This window comes from Mustelus asterias, chromosome 2 (assembly GCF_964213995.1).
Source record: "Mustelus asterias chromosome 2, sMusAst1.hap1.1, whole genome shotgun sequence".
Taxonomy (NCBI): Eukaryota; Metazoa; Chordata; class Chondrichthyes; order Carcharhiniformes; family Triakidae; genus Mustelus; species Mustelus asterias.
This window is the reverse complement of record NC_135802.1, coordinates 66,874,893-66,895,348: the sequence shown is the minus strand read 5'-3', so window position 1 is coordinate 66,895,348 and position 20,456 is coordinate 66,874,893.

Below are 20,456 nucleotides of genomic sequence, written 5' to 3'. Positions count from 1 at the left end.
GATGGTGAGTGTCTGGAACAAGCTGCCAGTGGTGGTAGTAGAGGCAGGTACAATTTTGTCTTTTAAAAAGCATTTAGATAGTTACATGGGTACGATGGGTATAGAGGGATATGGGCCAAATGCGGGCAATTGGGATTAGCTTAGAGGTTTTAAAAAAGAAAGGGCGGCATGGACAAGTTGGGCTGAAGAGCCTGTTTCCATGCTGTAAACCTCTATGACTCTATGATAAGATGTTTAAATCCAAGTGCAATTCAACGAACAAACTTGCAAGCTTTTATCAAAACAAACTTTATTTAACAGCACAGTTTAACTCTAACAAATGAATTAGCTTAACATTTAATAACAATGCTTAAACATGGCAAGATACAAGTCTTAACTGCTAACCTATTGCTATGAGTTCCAATTCAAGCAATATTACTCTTATAGACTTAACCCCCTCTTTAAAACTAGTTAACAAAACACAGACACACTTGCTGTGACTTAGGTTACTAAGCTTTGGAGCTTTCAGAAAGCCTTTGGAGAGAGAAGGAGAGAGATTGTTTTCTTCAGGCAGCCAGGCAGCAACTACTTGTATTTTAAAATGAAGCATAAACTCTTTCTTTCCCATTAACCACATTATCTCTGTCTCTGCTAATCAACCTAATCAAAACTCTACTATGAAACCCCAGGGGGAACCTAAGTAAAAACAAAAGCGTTAGTTCTGCTTAAAAAACACTCTGACCGCAATTCTCCCAAAAAAGTCCTAAATGTTAAATTCACAGGAAAACTGGTGCAAGTCACATCAGTTTTCTCAGTGCAACTTCACACTCAAACCTCCCACACTCTGTGCAATGCAGAGGTCACAATTGTGAATATAATTAAAATCTCAGGGGGTGTGGCCTATTCACACCAGAGGCTGATAGTTCTGGGCCTCTGCGCATGTGCAGTGGCCTCTATCTGTCAGCCTGCAGTTTGCTGACCAGCTCAATCGCTGGCCAGCCCAGGACCCCCGCAGTGCTGCCCCTCCAACACCTCCCCATGGCCCAATCGAGACCCCCATGAGCACTCCCAAGCCAGCCCCAACCCCACACCCATCCAGGTGTGCCCCGAACTCCAGACCCCCCTAACCCACTGCCCGATGCCTGATGGGCAGTGCCAATGTGCCCCCTGGGCATGGGCACTTTGCCCCTTGGTCAGTGCCAGTGGGGCACAGACTGGCACTGCCAGGGTGCCTGTGCCCAGGGGGCATCACCCCCCTGGGGTGACCCCCTTCACTCCCGAAAGTGGGGAGAATGTCTGAACGCTGTCGGTTGAAAATTGTACTGGCGGGGTGGGAGATGCTAGCAGGCCCAGTGAATTCAGTCCCGGGCCCGCTAAATACATTTAAATTGAATTTACAACAGAATTTCCACATCAGCCCTGCCTCCCAGCTGATTTCCAGTGCCACGCAGATGCCGCCAGAAATCTGGGCTTGGGAGACAGTGCGAACGCTTGCGGGAATCCCACGAATTGGCTGACACATGATTCTCCCGGCCCGCTGTGCTGAAAAGTTAGCGTGGCGGGATGGGAGAGTCACTCCCTCCATGTCTAAATGAGTACTTATCTTGTTCTCCCATCTACTAATTTAAATGTTTTCCTAGATAAATTGGCACTCTGCAAAACAGATCTGAATTCTAAACATACGCCTTCCAAGACACATGATAGAACATAGAACAGTACAGCACAGAACAGGCCCTTCGGCCCACGATGTTGTGCCGACCTTCATCTGAAACCAAGATCAAGCTATCCCACTCCCTACCATCCTGGTGTGCTCCATGTGCCTATCCAATAACCGCTTAAATGTTCCTAAAGTGTCTGACTCCACTATCACTGCAGGCAGTCCATTCCACACCCCAACCACTCTCTGCGTGAAGAACCTACCTCTGATATCCTTCCTATATCTCCCACCATGAACCCTATAGTTATGCCCCCTTGTAATAGCTCCATCCACCCGAGGAAATAGTCTTTGAACGTTCACTCGATCTATCCCCTTCATCATTTTATAAACCTCTATTAAGTCTCCCCTCAATCTCCTCCGCTCCAGAGAGAACAGCCCCAGCTCCCTCAACCTTTCCTCATAAGACCGACACTCCAAACCAGGCAGCATCCTGGTAAATCTCCTCTGCACTCTCTCCAGCGCTTCCACATCCTTCTTATAGTGAGGTGACCAGAACTGCACGCAATATTCCAAATGCGGTCTCACCAAGGTCCTGTACAGTTGCAGCATAACCCCACGGCTCTTAAACTCCAACCCCCTGTAAATAAAAGCTAACACACTATATGCCTTCTTCACAGCTCTATCCACTTGAGTGGCAACCTTTAGAGATCTGTGGATATGGACCCCAAGATCTCTCTGTTCCTCCACAGTCTTCAGAACCCTACCTTTGACCCTGTAATCCACATTTAAATTAGTCCTACCAAAATGAATCACCTCACATTTATCAGGGTAAAACTCCATTTGCCATTTTTCAGCCCAGCTTTGCATCCTATCTATGTCTCTTTGCAGCCTACAACACCCCTCCACCTCATCCACTACTCCACCAATCTTGGTGTCATCAGCAAATTTACTGATCCACCCTTCAGCTCCCTCCTCTAAGTCATTAATAAAAATCACAAAGAGCAGAGGACCAAGCACCGATCCCTGCGGCACTCCGCTAGCAACCTGCCTCCAGTCCGAAAATTTTCCATCCACCACCACCCTCTGTCTTCGATCAGACAGCCAGTTACCTATCCAATCGGCCAACTTTCCCTCTATCCCACACCTCCTTACTTTCATCATAAGCCGACCATGGGGGACCTTATCAAACGCCTTACTAAAATCCATGTATATGACATCAACCGCCCTACCTTCATCAACACACTTAGTTACCTCCTCAAAAAATTCTATCAAATTTGTGAGGCACGATTTGCCCTTCACAAATCTGTGCTGACTATCCCGGATTAATCCGCATCTTTCTAAATGGTCGTAAATCCCATCCCTAAGGACCTTTTCCATCAATTTACCAACCACCGAAGTCAGACTAACCGGTCTATAATTACCAGGGTCATTTCTATTCCCTTTCTTAAACAGAGGAACAACATTTGCCACTCTCCAGTCCTCCGGCACCATCCCCGTGGACAGTGAGGACCCAAAGATCAAAGCCAAAGGCTCTGCAATCTCATCCCTCACCTCCCAAAGAATCCTAGGATACATTTCATCAGGCCCAGGGGACTTATCGACCTTTAGTTTATTCAAAACTGCCAATACATCCTCCCTCCGAACATCTATTTCCTCCAGCCTATTAGCCTGTAACACCTTCTCTTCCTGAAAAACATGGCCCCTCTCCTTGGTGAACACTGAAGAAAAGTATTCATTCATCACCTCGCCTATCTCTACTGATTCCATACACAAGTTCCCACCACTGTCCTTGACCGGCCCTAACCTCACCCTGGTCATTCTTTTATTCCTCACATAAGAGTAAAAAGCCTTGGGGTTTTCCTTGATCCGACCCGCCAAGGACTTCTCATGTCCCCTCCTAGCTCTCCTCAGCCCCTTTTTCAGCTCATTCCTTGCTAACTTGTAACCCTCAATCGAGCCATCTGAACCTTGTTTCCTCATCCCTACATAAGCTTCCCTCTTCCTTTTCACAAGACATTCCACCTCTTTTGTGAACCACGGTTCCCTCACTCGGCCATTTCCTCCCTGCCTGACAGGGACATACCTATCAAGGACACCCAGTATTTGTTCCTTGAAAAAGTTCCACTTTTCATCAGTGCCTTTCCCTGACAGTTTCTGTTCCCATCTTATGCCCCCTAATTCTTGCCTAATCGCATCATAATTACCTCTCCCCCAATTGTAAGCCTTGCCCTGCCGTCCGGCCCTATCCCTCTCCATTGCAATAACAAAAGACATCGAATTGTGGTCACTATCTCCAAAGTTCTCTCCCACAACCAAATCTAACACTTGGCCCGGTTCATTTCCCAGTACCAAATCCAATGTGGCCTCACCCCTTGTCGGCCTATCCACATATTGTGTCAGGAAACCCTCCTGCACACACTGCACAAAAAGTGCCCCATCCAAACTATTTGACCTACAAAGGTTCCAATCAATATTTGGAAAGTTAAATATAAATATATTTCTTAAAGATACAGTATCATCAGATAATAATTTATGATATTATAGAAAGTATGAATTAATAATATGGACTTATGTGAAATTCCAAATAGTTGATCTAAAACAGTGAATGCCACAACCAGTAACCTTTCTGAAATCATTAAATTAACACATTTGAGAATGATTTTGTTCAGATGGGAATTTTGCTCTCAATATTTTCATTTGAACAGTGACTGCTAATATGAGAACATTACAGATGTTCAGTGAGAGGAGTGTTTTGGAATGCACTGTATGAAGGAGTGGAATTATCATCAATGAAGATAGAAACAGTCCATAATATCTTATGGATTGGACTACAATTGTTCAAGAAGGCAATTCACCACCACATTCTGAATGGCAACTAACGATGGGTAATAAATGTTAGCTTAGCCACACATATTCCGTAAATTAATTTTTGCAAACTATGTCAATATAGGCTTATATCTGGCTCAAAAAAGGTAACATGAAAGCCAAATGCATCAAACGTGGTGAAAGGATGCTAAATCTTGGAGCTAAACTCAGTGCAGTGTTGTAATAATCATTTCAAAGACACCTTTTGGAAACAGATTTCATAAAATACACTGCTGACTTGAACTGGATGATAGGGAACTTTTCAATAATTGTGTTTTAGTCTTTTAATGGAAACTTCATGTTGATTGCATAGAGATTTCCTGTGAGGTTGGGATGGAAATGTAAACTCAGAGCACAGTGTGAGTTTTCCCTTCCAGCTGACCTACATTTAATGTGTGTTAAGTTGACGTTGTCATTTGCCATTCTCCAGAGCCAACATCTATTATCTGGGTGATTTGAAAGGTAGCGGAAAAGTAATTTTCTTCAATGAAGAAATGATCTTCAATAGAGCACTATTTTCTTGGGAAAAAAAATCTGCTAAACTTTATTACTCAGGACTAAGAAAATACTTGCCATTTTTATCATAGAAACATAGAAAAACTACAGCACAAACAGGCCCTTTAGCCCACAAGTTGTGCCAAACACATCCCTACCTTCCAGACCTACCTATAACTCTCCATCCTATTACACTCCATGCACTCATCCAGGAGTCTCTTAAAAGACCCTATTGAGTTCGCCTCCACCACCACTGACGGCAGCCGATTCCACTCGCCCACCACCCTCTGTGTGAAAAACTTACCCCTAACATCTCCCCTGTACCTACCCCCCAGCACCCTAAACCTGTGTCCTGTCATAGCAGACATTTCCACCCTGGGAAAAAGCCTCTGAGAGTCCACCCGATCTATGCCTCTCAACATCTTATACACCTCTATTTGGTCTCCTCTCATCCTTTGTCTCTCCATGGAGAAAAGACCGAGCTCCCTCAGCCTATCCTCATAAGGCATGCCACTCAATCCAGGCAGCATCCTTGTAAATCTCCTCTGCACCCTTTCAATCTTTTCCACATCCTTCCTATAGTGAGGCGACCAGAACTGAGCACAGTACTCCAAGTGGGGTCTGACGAGGGTCTTATATAGCTGCATCAATATCCCCGGACTCCTAAACTCAATCCCTCAATTGATAAAGGCCAGCACACCATACGCCTTCTTAACCACCTCCTCCACCTGCGGGGCCGATTTCAGAGTCCTATGGACCCGGACCCCAAGGTCCTTCTGATCCTCTACAGTACTAAGAGTCTTTCCCTTTATATTGTACTCCTTCATCCCATTTGACCTACCAAAATCATGCTGATGCTGCATTTCTGCTTGATCGATGTCATTTTGTTGTTGCTGCAATCAAATGAAGAAGATTTGCTGAAGTTTTTCCATGGGCTTTTTGGATCTTTTGAATCCAGATTAATAAGATTGGTAAATGGCATTCTGTGACATCTATGACAAAAGTTGATATTTTGCCTTTCAAGTTCATGTAAAGGAGAAATCTCAGTAGAAGCAGAGCTAAAATAGATTTTGTTTTGTATTACTTTAAAAAGGGCGGCACGGTGCCACAGTGGTTAGCACTGCTGCCTCACAGTGCCAGGGACCTGGATTCAATTCTGGCCTCAGGTGACTGTCTGTGCTCTGGTTTGCACCTTCTCCCCCTGACTACTTGGGTTTCGTCCGTGGTGGTGCTCAGGTTTGCTCCCACACTCCAAAGATGTCAGATGCAGATTAGGTGGATTGGCCATGCCAAATTGCCCCTTAGTGTCCCAAAATGTGTAGATTAGGGGGATTTATGTTGATAAATATATGGGGTTACGGGGTTATTGTCTGGGTGGGATGCCCTGTCAGAGAGTCAGTGCAGATTTGATGGGCCGATTGGCCTCATTCTGCACTGTGGGGATTCTATGATTCTAAATGTGAGGTGTGAGGTTATAAAGTGAGGTTATTCACTTTGGAAGCAAAAACAAGAAGACAGATTACTACCTGATTGGCTGTAAATTGGGAGAGGGGAGTGTGCAGCGGGACCTGGGTGTCCTTGTGCACCAATCACTGAAGGTAAGCATGCAGGTGTAGCAGACGGTAAAGAAGGCAAATGGCATGTTGGCCTTCATTGCCGAGAGGTTTTGAGCACAGGAGCAGGGATGTGTTATTGCAACTATACAGGGCCTTGGTGAGGCCACACCTAGACTACTGTGCGCAGTTTTGGTCTCCTTTTCTGAGGAAGGATATTCTTGCTCTCGAGGGAGTGCAGCGAAGGTTTACCAGGCTGATTCCGGGGATGGCGGGACTGATGTATGAAGAGAGATTGACTGGGTTAGGATTGTTTTCGTTGGAGTTCAGACGAATGAGGGGGGATCCCAGAGAGACATATAAAATTCTAACAGGACTAGACAGGGTAGATGCAGGAGGATGTTCCCGATGATGGGGGTGTCCAAAACCAGGGGTCACAGTCTGAGGATTCAGGGTAGACCATTTAGGACGGAGGTGAGGAGACATTTCAACACCCAAAGAGTGGTGAGCCAGTAGAATTCAATACCACAGGAAGTAGCTAATGCCAAAACATTGAATGTATTCAAGAGGCATCTGGACATAGCACTTGGGACGAATGGGATCAAAGGTTATGGGGAAAAAGCAGGATTAGGCTATTGAATTGGATATCTCGTCACTGGACACAGGTGAGGTCCCAGAGGATTGGAGGATAGCTAATGTGGTCCCGTTATTTAAGAAGGGTAGGAAGGATAACCCGGGAAATTATAGGCCGGTGAGCTTGACGTCCGTGGTAGGGAAGTTGTTGGAGGGGATTCTTAGAGATAGGAAGTATGCGCATTTAGAAAGGAATAAACTCATTAACGATCATCAGCATGGTTTTGTGAGAGGGAGGTCATGCCTCACTCACCTGGTGGAGTTTTTTGAAGAAGTGACTAGAATGGTTGATGAGGGAAGGGCCGTGGATGTCGTCTATATGGACGTTAGTAAAGCGTTTGACAAAGACCCTCATGGTAGGTTAGTGCAAAAGGTTGGATCTCATGGGATAAAGGGGGAGGTGGCTAGATGGGTGGAGAACTGGCTTGGTCACAGAAGACAGAGGGTGGTAGTGGAAGGGTCTTTTTCCAGCTGGATGCCTGTGACAAGTGGTGTTCCGCAGGGAACCTCTGCTGTTTGTGATTTATATAAACGATCTGGAAGAAGGTGTAACTGGAGTGATCAGTAAGTTTGCGGATGACACGAAAATGGCTGGACTTGCAGATAGTGAGGAACATTGTCAGAGGCTACAGAAGAATATACATAGGCTGGAAATTTGGGCAAAGAAATGGCAGATGGAGTTCAATCCAGATAAATGCGAAGTGATGCATTTTGGTAGAACTAACATAGCGGGGGAGCTATATGATAAATGGCAGAACCATAAAGGGTGTAGATACGCAGAGGGACCTGGGTGTGCAAGTCCACAGATCCTTGAAGGTGACGTCACAGGTGGAGAAGGTAGTGAATAAGGCATATGGCATGCTTGCCTTTATTGGACAGGGCATAGAATATAAAAGTTGGAGTCTGATGTTGCAGTTGTATAGAACGTTGGTTCGGCCGCATTTGGAATACTGCGTCCAGTTCTGGTCGCCACACTACCAGAAGGACGTGGAGGCTTTAGAGAGAGTGCAGAGGAGGTTTACCAGGATGTTGCCTGGTATGGAAGGGCTTAGTTATGAGGAGAGATTGGGTAAACTGGGGTTGTTCTCACTGGAAAGATGGAGGATGAGGGGTGACCTAATAGGGGTGTATAAAATTATGAAAGGCATCGATAGGGTGAACGGTGGGAAGCTTTTTCCCAGATCGGTGGTGACGTTCACGAGGGGTCATAGGTTCAAGGTGAGGGGGCGGGGGGGGGAGGTTTAACACGGATATCAGAAGGACGTATTTTACACAGAGGGTGGTGGGGGCCTGGAATGCACTGCCGGGCAAGGTGGTGGAGGCGGACGCACTGGGAACGTTTAAGACTTATCCAGATAGCCACATGAACGGAGTGGGAATGGAGGGATACAAAAGAATGGTCTAGTTTGGACCAGGGAGCGGCGCGGGCTTGGAGGGCCGAAGGGCCTGTTCCCGTGCTGTATTGTTCTTTGTTCTTTGTATTAGCCATGATCGTAATGAATGGCGGAGCAGGCTCCTCTTGCTCCTATCTTCCAAATGGCCTCCTCTTGCTCCTATCTTCTATGTTTCTGTGTTTCTAATTGACTGTGCTAATTGGTCAACAAAGAGTGCCAGTTCATCCCTTAAACTGGGACTTTATTAAAAGTTATGCCTGCATTCAATATGGAGTAGTTGCATTTGTAAAATAAATGCAAGATGGTGGTTCTGTGAGTAATTTCTTAATATGCTGACATAAAGGTAGGTTTACGTCACATTTCCCAATCTATCATAGCCAATTCGTGCCTCAAATCATCATAGTTTCCTTTCTGAAGATTCAGGACCCTAATCTCAGAATCAACTACGTCACTCCCCATGTTGGGAAAAATTCTATCACGTTATGGCCACGTTAAGGTCTCACACAACTAGATCGCCATTTATTCCTTTCTCCTTACACAATACTCAATCTAGAATGGCCTGCTCTCAAATTGGTTCCTCAATGGATTGGTTCAGAAAATCAATCCCATCTCCACTCCAGGAATTCCTCCTCTACAATATTGTGATGAATTTGCTTTACCCAACTATATGGAGATTCAAATCACCCAGAATTACGGATGTTCCTTCATCACATGCATCTCTAATTTCCTGTTTAATGACATTCCCAACTTCACCACTACAGTTTGAGGGTCTATAAGCAACATCTACTAATGTATTTTTGCCCCTTGGTGTTTCTTAGCTCTACCCATATAGATTCCACATTGTCAGAGCCAACATTCTTCCTCAGTATGTTGTTAATTTCTTCTTTAACCAGCAATGCAACTCCACCGCCTTTACCTTTTTGTCTGACCTTCCCAAATACTGAATACCCCTGGATTCCTGGTCACTGATCAGCCACGGCTCCATAATCCCGATTATATCATACCCATTTACATCTATTTGCGTGATTAATTCATCCACTTTATTGCGAATGTTCCAAGCATTTATGCTTAAAGCCTTTAGACTCGTCTTTTTAATGTTACTTGTTCCATTCCCACTCTTTTTCAATGAGACCCTGCTTGAATCTGGCACTTTGTTTCTCTGCCTATCACTTTTCTTATTCCCCTCTCTATCTTTGGTTTTTGCTCTTGATTCCCCCTCCTCTGCCTCCTTGCATAGATTTCCATCCCCCTGCCATATTGGTTTCAACCCTCCCAAACCACTCTAGCAAATATTCCCTCCAGGACACCAGTCCTAGTCCTGCCCAGGTGTAACTTGTCCAGTTTGCACTCATGCCATCTCCCCCAGAACCGGCCCCAATGCCCCAGGAATATGAAACCCTCCTCCTCGCATCATCTCTTCAGCCATGTATTGATCCGATATATTCTGCTATTTCAAGTTTAAAGGTTATTTATTAGTGTCACAAGTAGGCTTCATTAACACTGGAGTGAAGTTGCTGTGGAAATCCCCTAGTCGCCACACTCCGGCACCTGTTCGGGTACACTGAGGGAGAATTTAGCATGGCCAATGCACCTAACCAGCACGTCTTTTGGACTGTAGGAGGAAATTGGAGCACCGAGAGGTAAGCCACGCAGACACGGGGAGAACTTGCAGACTCCACACAGACAGTGACCCAAGCTGGGAATCGAACCTGGGTCCCTGGCGCTGTGAGGCAGCAGTGCTAACCAACGAGTCACTGTGCCGCCCTTTCTACTCTGACTAGCAAGTGACACTGGTAGTCATCCTGAGATGGCGCCCCAAGAGCACAGCAGCTGGTCCCAGTGAGCTGAGGCTCCACCCCGCCCCCTACTGGTGAGATTCACATTGCTGCCTCTGGATTGCATTGAGTGCCTCAACCTCGACCAACGAGGGGACTAAGGTGAGAGAGCCCCTTCCTGGGTGTGAAACTGATTTCGCTGACAGAACAGGGCCAGCAAGTTCGCGAGGGGAGAGAAATCAGGCGCAAACCTGGTTTTTCGCCTCCCACCCTATCTTACCGATTGACCAGTGTGGCGAGCCAGTAAGATGCCACCCTGTATGTTTTCAAGAAGCAGCTAGATATAGCACTTGGGGCGAAGGGGATCAAAAGGTATGGCGGAGGGGGGGGTGGTGGGGAGTGGGATCAGGCTGCTGAGTTGGATGATCAGCCATGACCATAATGAATCGTGGAGCAGGCTCAAAGTGCCCGAATACCCTGCTCCTGCTTCTATTTTCGATGTTTCTATGTTTTTATACGGTTGTGTCTTGGTGTCGGTGTAAAGGCTATATCAATACATCAAAATATCAAGAGGAAGCATTTTCTACTTCAAAGTTTGCTTCAGAAAAAATGGCTATCATCAAAGGGAAATTGAACTCTAATTTAGACCTGGTGCTCCAGATGTTTGGTACATTCTCAACTCCAGGATACTAATAGCTATATTACAGTAATAATATTGTTCTGTGAGCCAGGAGAGGAGAGTTCAACAATTCAACAACTTCTTTAGATTCTTTCGTTTCTACAGTATTATTAGCAACCTGGAGTATAGTGCATGAGAGTCCCCTGTGATAAGGTTAGTTTTTATCATTCTTACACGGGATGTGAGCATTGCTGACAAGACCTGATGAGTCTCATGGGCTTTGATCAACCCTCCATTTCTCATATTTCTTTTTTATTTAATGTATTAATAAGTATCATCATATTTTCAGCAGAGTCTGGCCTTGTATCTCATACTTTTGCCTTTTGGAATAAACTCAATGTGTAATTGTCCAATCTCTGAATGTGAACTCCCGACACAACCTTTGAATGTATACTAGGAAATTAAAGATTCATTTCTCATGATTTTACGGCATGCTTAATGGATGGAAGGTAATGGGAAACATGCTCAACATCCTTTCCCAACATATACTATGAAGGACTCATGTAGAATATCAGCCCAACAACATTATCCGACAGAAACCTCAGCAGGTTGTCAGCTGTGGCTCAGTTGGTAACATTGTTTCCTGTGAATCAAAAGTGTTATGGACAGGAGAGAGGTTAATTTAAACAACTCTGATGCCTCCTCATCCATAAACATAGAGGTGTTTGATTAGCATCCCCAGTTATAAGTTTCGATGTGATCCATTTTCTATTAATGACCCCACAGAAAACTCAAGGTCAGATGAACTCAAAGGGTTAGTTTACTTGCACACACTCAAACAAGGGCGGAGGCTGGCAATGTTGCCTCCTTTGAATTAATACAGTAAAAGAGGGATAGAGAAAAGACATATTTACAGGGAAAAGGTCACAGTGAAAATAATTATTGTTTCAAATGTGTCCAGAGTCCAGAATGAAAATCCAATGATGTATTCCTTCATGGAAATCGACAGGGTAAAAACCAATGCTGTATAATTCACTTTTCCAGTGGAGTTAACTTACATGAGAACATAAGAACTAGGAGCAGGAGTAGGCCATCGACCCCTCAAGCCTGCTCAGCCATTCAGTAAGATCATGGCTGATCTTTTCGTGGAATCAGCTCCACTTACTCGCCAGCTCACCATAACTCTTAATTCCTTTACTGAGGATATAGGTTTGCAGAGATGGATCGGTCTTCTAGGTTATGGTACAGAAGTTCTAGTCGAAACAGTGTAGATGGGCCAAATATTCCTTCTGGGCAAAGCCCCTTTTCTGCTGTTGCTCATGGATGGTAAAATGGAAGACTGAGATTTGCAGTGCACCCGGACAATTTAACTGGTTCCACCAGCTAGAGATTCATGTTACGTAACTCCCATTTCTCCACAGTATCTTTGACAAAGCGTGTGTATCCCACAGCTGGGTTGTTGAGATGGTTAAATGTTCCAACTATTAATATTTGTTATAGCAGACGAATAGATTCCAATTGGCCAGACCTGGCTTATGAAATGCAGATGGCCTTTGTATAGTTCTCTTTGAATTTGTTTTCTAGCCCACAGAGAATTAATAATGCCTCTTCAGCGATAATGAGGTGTTACTTCAAAACTACCAGATAGCTCCTTTTGTTCAAAAGTCAGAGACAGACACAGCTTCAGCCATTTTAAAAGGTCTTTGTCCAGTTTTTAAAATTTTAGAAATTTGCCATGAGGATATTTATCTATATTCTATAAAAATATATAGTGTTGTAAGCTGTTATATATTTAAAAGTTTTCCAGGCTGTTTTAAGATCTGATCATATGATTTGATGATGATGTTATTAAGGTGTTGCCGTAGTTTGTACTCTGTGCAGTGCAGAAACAGCTCTTCAATAAATCTGTTGTTGTTATTTTGAATCCACGTATGCAAACCATGTTCTTTTCTGTTTGTTAAAACCTACAACCCCAAACATATTTAGAACATATTTAGAACATTTAAGACTTACCTGGATAGTCACATGAGCAGCCTGGGAATGGAGGGATACAAACGATTGGTCTAGTTGGACCAAGGAGCGGCACAGGCTTAGAGGGCCGAAGGGCCTGTTTCCTGTGCTGTACTGTTCTTTGTTCTTTGTTCTTTGTATTACATAAGCCAACATATTATTTACCTTTTTAAATATACAATCACTTTTTAACGATGTAACCATTTCATTAATTATTTCATATTAATCAATGTAGGCCAGCTATGGTGTAACCTTGTGTGTGGAGTCTGTCTTGTGGTGGTAACATAGAACATCAAGATAAAAGATGGGCTCAAACTAACGATATGTAACGTATTGTACTGAACTGCACCTTGGGCTCTAAACATAAAATGTGATGGTGATAAAGTCAAGTGAAAGCTTTGCTAGCATCAGTAAAGCTGTGCAGAATGACTTAAACTGAAGGAAGGCTCTTACCAGGAAAGATAATGTTAAGTGCTTTCTCCAGCTCTGGCTAGGTTACTTCAAGTGTGACCTTCAAATGGGGCCTAGCCAGGAAACATCTGTGAAGACATGGAGATGAGCAGTGATGTAATTAAAAAACAATTGAATGCCTTAAAAACAGGCTTTACCTTATATGGATTAGAGCCATAGTAAAAAGCAGCAGAAAGAGTGAGCCCAGAGAACTATCGCTGCTACAGTGGTTAGAACAATTATGCAAACTGCTCAGAAGACACGCACAGAGGATTTTGTCATTGGATTGACCACTGAGATACACGTTGCCACACAGGGGATTTAAGCAGCTGCTATTGCTGCGAATATGTACTGTTGCTTAGTGGTTTAATAAAGGCATATTATTTTGGTGAAACTTTGTTCAAGTTATTGTGTCAGTTTTATCTAGAGTAGAGACAAAAGAACCTTTACACCAGGTTGAGGGTCTTGAAGGAATTGGTGAGCCAGCCAGGAGTCATGAAGATAAACAAATGACAGAACATACAGTGGCTGGTTTCGTCACAAAGTACATGGCAGAGAAATTACCTCTTAAACAGAGGTGGGTTCAAGTAAAGACAAAAGAACCTTCAGATCAGTTAGAGCATCCTGCAGTGTATGGTCTTAGTCCCCTGACACAAGTTCCTGGATTCAAGTCTCCTGGTTTGAGCACAAAAATATCAAGCCTGAAGCTCCTCCAGAGTGCTGAGAAATGCTGCGCTGGTGGAGGTGCATCATTCCCACTGAGATAGTAAACTGAGGCCCATTTGCCTGTTTAGGTAGACATACAAGATCTAATGGTACTATTTAGAACAGGTTGGGGGTGATCCACCCATTCCGCTGCGCTAATATTTTCACGCAGTGGGGTGGGAGAATCTCGTGGCTGTCATGCATGGGATTCACACATGCGTTCTAATTGCATGCGCAGTTGAAGGCTCCGATCAGAACCGCAGCGTTTTGGGTGCGATAAGCCCCGCACACAGCACAATTCAGACTCGCGATTTGTTTTCCAGGCAAAGTGCGTATGGGGGAGCCTGAGAGTTCCAAGTTGGATCTGAATTCTGCCCAGATTCAGCACTTAGAATCAAAATGGTAGCATCGGACCCAATGTGTGCTCAGCAAGCTCCCACAAACAGAAATGTGGGACCGGATAATCTGTGTTTTTGACTGAATGGCCTACTCCTGTTCCCATATTCATAGAATCATAGAAACCCTACAGTGCAGAAAGAGGCCATTTGGCCCATCGAGTCTGCACCGACCACAATCCCACCCAGGCCCTACCCCCATATCCCTACATATTTACCTGCTAACCCCTCTAACCTACGCATCTCAGGACTCTAAGGGGCACATCTTTGGACATCTATTGAGCAAGGTGAAGTCTTATCCTCATCATTGGCCCATTTTATTTTATTCTTTCTGAGAATGTGTGCATCTCTAGGAAGATTGGCATTTATTTTCAATCCCTAGTTACCTGAGGAGGAGTGCAACAACTGAATAGCTTTTAAGGTCACTTTGAATGCCAATGATATTGACTGATAATAAATATTGACCAGGGCACCAGCAATAACGGCCAGAATTCTCCCCAAAAAATTCTAAATGTTGAATTCGCAGGAAAACTGGAGTAATTCATGCTGTTTTCTTCAGAGGGAGTTCAGAGAAGAATCTCCCACACTCTATGCACTGCAGTGGCCCCCAGCGTGAATACCATTAAATTTCAGGGGCGGGGCATATTCACACTGGCGAGGCTGAAATCAGCGGGTCTCTGCACATGCGCAGTGACCCCGAACTGTCAGCCTCACAATTGCTGGCCAGCCCAGGACCCCCGCAGAGCTGCCCCCCAACACCCCCATGGCTCAATCGCGGCCACTCCCGACCATTCCCGGGCCAGGCTCAACCTCCACCCCCCATCCTGGAGTGCCCGATCTCCTTCTACCCACCCCCCACGGTTCCCTCCTCCCCAGCAATCCTGAACCCCACCAGGCAGTGCTGACCCTCAGCAGGCAGACTCCACCCCCCCAGCCAGCCCCGATCTCCCCCCGCCTCCTCCCCCTCCCCCCACAGTGCAGAACCCCCAGGGCAGACAGCATGCCCAAATTCTGGCTTCCCTCTTGCCCCCATCGATTTCTAGGCAAAGTGGCAGTGGACCACCTCTTCCCCCTCACCCAACTCAGGCAGAGTGGCAGCGGACCCTCCCTTCCCCCTCACTCATCTCAGGCAGAATGATCCAACCTTCCCCCTCCACCCTACAGATATCAGGCAGAGTGATCCCCCTCACCCCCACCCCGGACCCTCCTGCACAAGGCCCCCATCTCCTCTGGACTCCGATGGCTGTGTGACACCTGCCTCTCTCTTCCCTATCCCCAATCATTGAGGCACTCATCCACCCCCCACCCCTCCCCCCTCTGCAAGTGCTCACTTGCCTTCCCCTCAATGCGAACAAGCAAACTGCATGGAACTTTCTGGAATGTTCTGCCAAACTGCCTGCAGCTGATCTGCCCTAACGAGGGGCAGCTCCATTAAAAACTCAACAATGGACAGGCAGGCAGGCATTCCTGCACAAAATGTGCGCACGACCAGCCCCCCAATTATCTGAAAGTGACCTGGGGAGGCTGCTGGATGCAGCAGAGGCGAGGCGGGACACCCTCTTCCCCCCAGGAGGATGCAGACCAAGGGGGGGCTGATGGAAATGCAGCCTGGGAGGAAGTCGCCGCCTCGGTCAGTGGCAGGGCACTGGCCCCCCCCGAACCGGGAAGCAGTGCTGGAAAAAACTCAATGACCTCATCCGTGCAGCAAGTGTGCTGAACCCCATTTAGCATCTTCCCACATATCCCCCCCAGATCCTCCCATCCCCAGCACCCTGCATGCTTCCAGTTCCTAACCCCCAAGCACCTCCTTCCTTTCCCCCCCATGAGCCCCACTGTGCTTGCCCTGAAACTCTGCAAGAGTCCTGCCACCATTTCTTTCATGGCTCCTTCTGTCTCCACAGGAGAAGACAGACCGTAACACCCGTGAGAGGGTGAAGACAGAAGGTCGTGAGCCAGACCTCTGTGTCCACACCCCCATTGAGGAGCGGTTGCTGGAGCTCTCCAGAGAAGGGGAGACCCGGTCTGTCAGCGACAGCATGGTTGGGCTGCCGTCCAGACGTGAGCACCTGTCATTCCTACACTCACTTTGAGGCAACTTCTTGGGTGCACGAGTTTCAGGTGCGAGGAGCAAGGTTTAAAGGAGATGTAAGAGGCATGTTTATTTGCAGAAAGAGGGTAGTGGGTGCCTGGAACTCGCTGCTGGGAGAGGTCACGCATGCAGATACGATAGTGACCTTTAAGGGGCTCTACAGCTATGTGAATAGGATGTGAATAGAGGCATACGGTCCCCGGAAGGGAAGGGGGTTACAAATCAGATGGACAGCCTGGTCGCTACAGGCTTGGAAGGCCGAAGGGCCTGTTCCTGTGAAGTAACTCTCTGGGTTCTTTGCTCTATGTTCAATGGAGAAATGTGATTCATGTGTTTGGCATCCCGGATTCCTCTCCCTCTCTTGCACTTAACCTTGTGTCCTGTGTTGCAGGGACAGATCTGGACATTCTGGGACCTTCTGGACTACAGGCCCCGGCTACAGCTCCCACCCATCTTGATAACGATAGCTCGGACGAGTCCTCGGAGGATATGGGTGAAGGGACCTCCGAGTGTGGCACCGTTTATCCATCAGCTTGCACCTCACAACTCACCATCCCAGACGTCAGTGGGTCCAGTTAGTGGTGAGCCTTCTGGGTCACTCTCTGGTGAGCACGACACATCTGCTGATATACATCGGGTGGAGGAGGGAATGTCCGAGACCTCTGGCAAGCGGGGACTTGCCGGAGGGGAGGACTCAGCTGGCCCCAGGCTATTTGCTGGTCCTCTGAGATCACTTCTCCCTCAGCTGCTGGAGATGCAGCAACAGAACCAGGGAATGTAGGAGGGACTGACGGCCACACTGGACGAACTGCAAAGCTGCTGGGAGGAGTCCCAAAGCTTTCAGGTGGACCAGCTATTGCCTGTCTTCCCAGGCCAGCACTGCAAGGGTGGCATCTGCAGTGGAAAGCCTGGGGCAGGGGATCCTCACCATGAGTGGTAGGCTCCAAGCGATGGTCAAGTCACAGCAGGCCACAGCAGAGTCGCAGAGTCGCGGCCGAGTCACAGCGGGTCACATCTGAGGGACTGAACAGGCTTCTCGAGATTCTGCGGCCCATGGCTGAGAGGTTCGAGAGCTTACAGGAGACCCAGCGGGACAGCACTGAGACACGGCGGGCTACGGCAGCAGACGTTGAGAACGTGGCCTAGTCTCAGAGGGCCATGGCTGAGGGCTTGCAGAGTGTGGCCCAATCTCAGAGGGCACTTGCTGCAGCCATTGAGAGATGGCCCATGACTCAAGTGGCCATTGCAGAGGGCTCAACCACCATGGGTAGGATGCAGGTGGTCCTCCAGGACTGGCAGTGCTTCTGGAGCTCACTGCAGAAGCACCACCATCCCATGGAGTGACCCAGGGATCACAGGAATCCGAAGGGAGGAGGAAGGGCTCGAGCCCATGCCAGGGCCTTCCAGTCAGGAGACTGTGGCTGTGGCTACGCCTTTTGACTCCCCCCTTCCTGACACCGGGGCATCGCAGGGGCAGCGGGATGAAGAGGGTGTCATGGAAACATCCCAGACACCTGGAAGCAGGCCAGGGCCCTCAAGGTCCAGGGCCTCCAGAGGATGCCTGGCACGCACATCACAGGCCACGGGGTGAGGTAGGCAGCTGCCCCCTCCACCTCCGATGTACATTCTGGGGAATCACTGAGACGTAGTGGTAGGCCACGTAAGGTTAGGAAGTTGTGGTTGCACTGAGATGTCACGGGTGAAAGGCTGCACTAGTTAGAAAGAAATGTAAGCACCTTAACGTTTTCTGCCACAACAACAGGACACCCGTGAGCAGCAGTGAGCCGTCGGATGCTTTGCACTTACCTCCTCATTCACCCTCACTGATGGAGCGCCCGAATCGGACATTAATGGAGCATATCCGTTTTGCGCCGATTCGGGATGGGCGATCGTGGTGGTAAAGGGGGAAGTGCTGGTAAAGTTGGGCGTCCAGTCCATTAATTCAATTTAAATGCATGCAAATGCATTTAAATTGCCATTGCGTCCGTTTCGGGTGCGGTTCGGATTGCGGCCATTTTCAGGCCTTGGTAAAGTGGGCATCTGCGCGGACGCGGGCACGGATCGCGCTAATCACCTCATGCCCGACTTTACCAAGTTTCCGCCCCCGTTTAAATGGTAAAATCGGGCCCATTGTCTACTGTCTTTCCTGCATTACAGCAATGACCATACCTCAAAAAAGTACTTCACTCGTTAGAAAGTGCTTTGCGATATCTGGTGGCTGTGAGAAGTTTGATGTAAGTGCAAGCCGTTTTGATCATGGGAAAGCTGTTATTGTGTGAAGCATAATAATAATAGTACATAACCACCAGCATAGAATAGTCGGGTGAAATGGTCTGTTTCACTGCTGTAAGTTCAATGTACTTCATTCATCTGTAAATTATATACAATTCATCCAGGTGGGTAGACTGCACTCACTTCCATTCTTTTCTATCCATTTGTAGCCAGAGAATGTAGCCTCTCTTCCTGCTCCTGCACTGCTGCCTCTGATGCCCTCCAAGGATTTATCCTTGGCTCCTACTATTTCTATATCTACATGTTCCTGATACTCTCCATGTTCCTGGACACTCTGCACCTACACGCTGCTCCATTGAGTTTACTAGAGAACTGGAGACTTTTCATTTAGATGTTGCTTGGCACACACATTTCCAGCCCTCAGACAGTCATTGAAATGCTTCCAGTAACATACCCATGCCCTGCTGGCCATGCTGCATCTGTTCACTTCATGAGCCACCTCCAGCCAGGCCTGCTTTTCTGCCACTCCCTGGAAACAATGTGACCATCACCTCTGTGATTACCCAGTGGGAGACATCTATGTAGCGTGGGGATGTCATTGTTCAGTAGCCTGAATTACTGCGTCCATTCCAAGATAAATCGCTGAGCACAATAATCACTGTCATTTGCCTTTTAAATCCTCTGGCAACCAGGGATTGAAAATAAATGCCAATCTTCCTAGAGATGCACACATTCTAAGGAAGAATAAAACAAAATGGGCCAATGATGAGGATAAGACTTCACCTTGCTCAATATAGGAAGAGGAGTAGGCCATTCAGTCAAAAACACAGATTATCATACAACATTTGCCTCTTCGCTGCAGATTTCCAGCATCTGCAGTGTTTTGCTTTAATATTATTAATGAAAATTCAGTCCCTGGTATGAGTAAAATATAAAAATAAAGCTGCCTAATTATCATAGAAATTCAACTTGTTCATTAATGTCCTTCAGGGAAGGAAATCGGCAGACCTGACGTACTTTGGTTCTACACGTGTCCATCTCCAGTTCCACACCAATATAATTGATTCTTAACTTGTATCCAAAGTGACCTCGCAAGCTATTCAGTTGTTGCACTCCCTTCTCAGGTAACTAGGGATTGAGAATAAATGCCAGCCTTCCCAGAGAGCACACATTCTCGAAAAGAATCAAATAAAAGGGGCCAGTGATGAGAATGAAATTGCACTTTGCTATGGTACTGACTTCAGTCAAATACCCTGGTGATATTCACTGTCTTGGTTCATAAATCAACATAGGAACAGGAGTAAGCCATTCAGTCAACTCCATCATTCAATTGCATCATGGCAGATGTATAGCTCAACTTCATCTGTTCATCGGCACAGTGGTACAGTGGTTAGCACTGCTGCCCCACAGCGCCAGGGACCCGGGTTCAATTCCAGCCTCAGGTCACTGTCTGTGTCGAGTTTGCACATTCCCTTCGTGTCTGCGTGGGTTTCCTCTGGGTGCTCCGGTTTCCTCCCACAGTCCAAAGATGTGCAGGTTAGGTTGATTGGCCATGATTGCCCCTTAATATCAGGGGGCTAACAGGGTAAATAAGTAGGGATACGG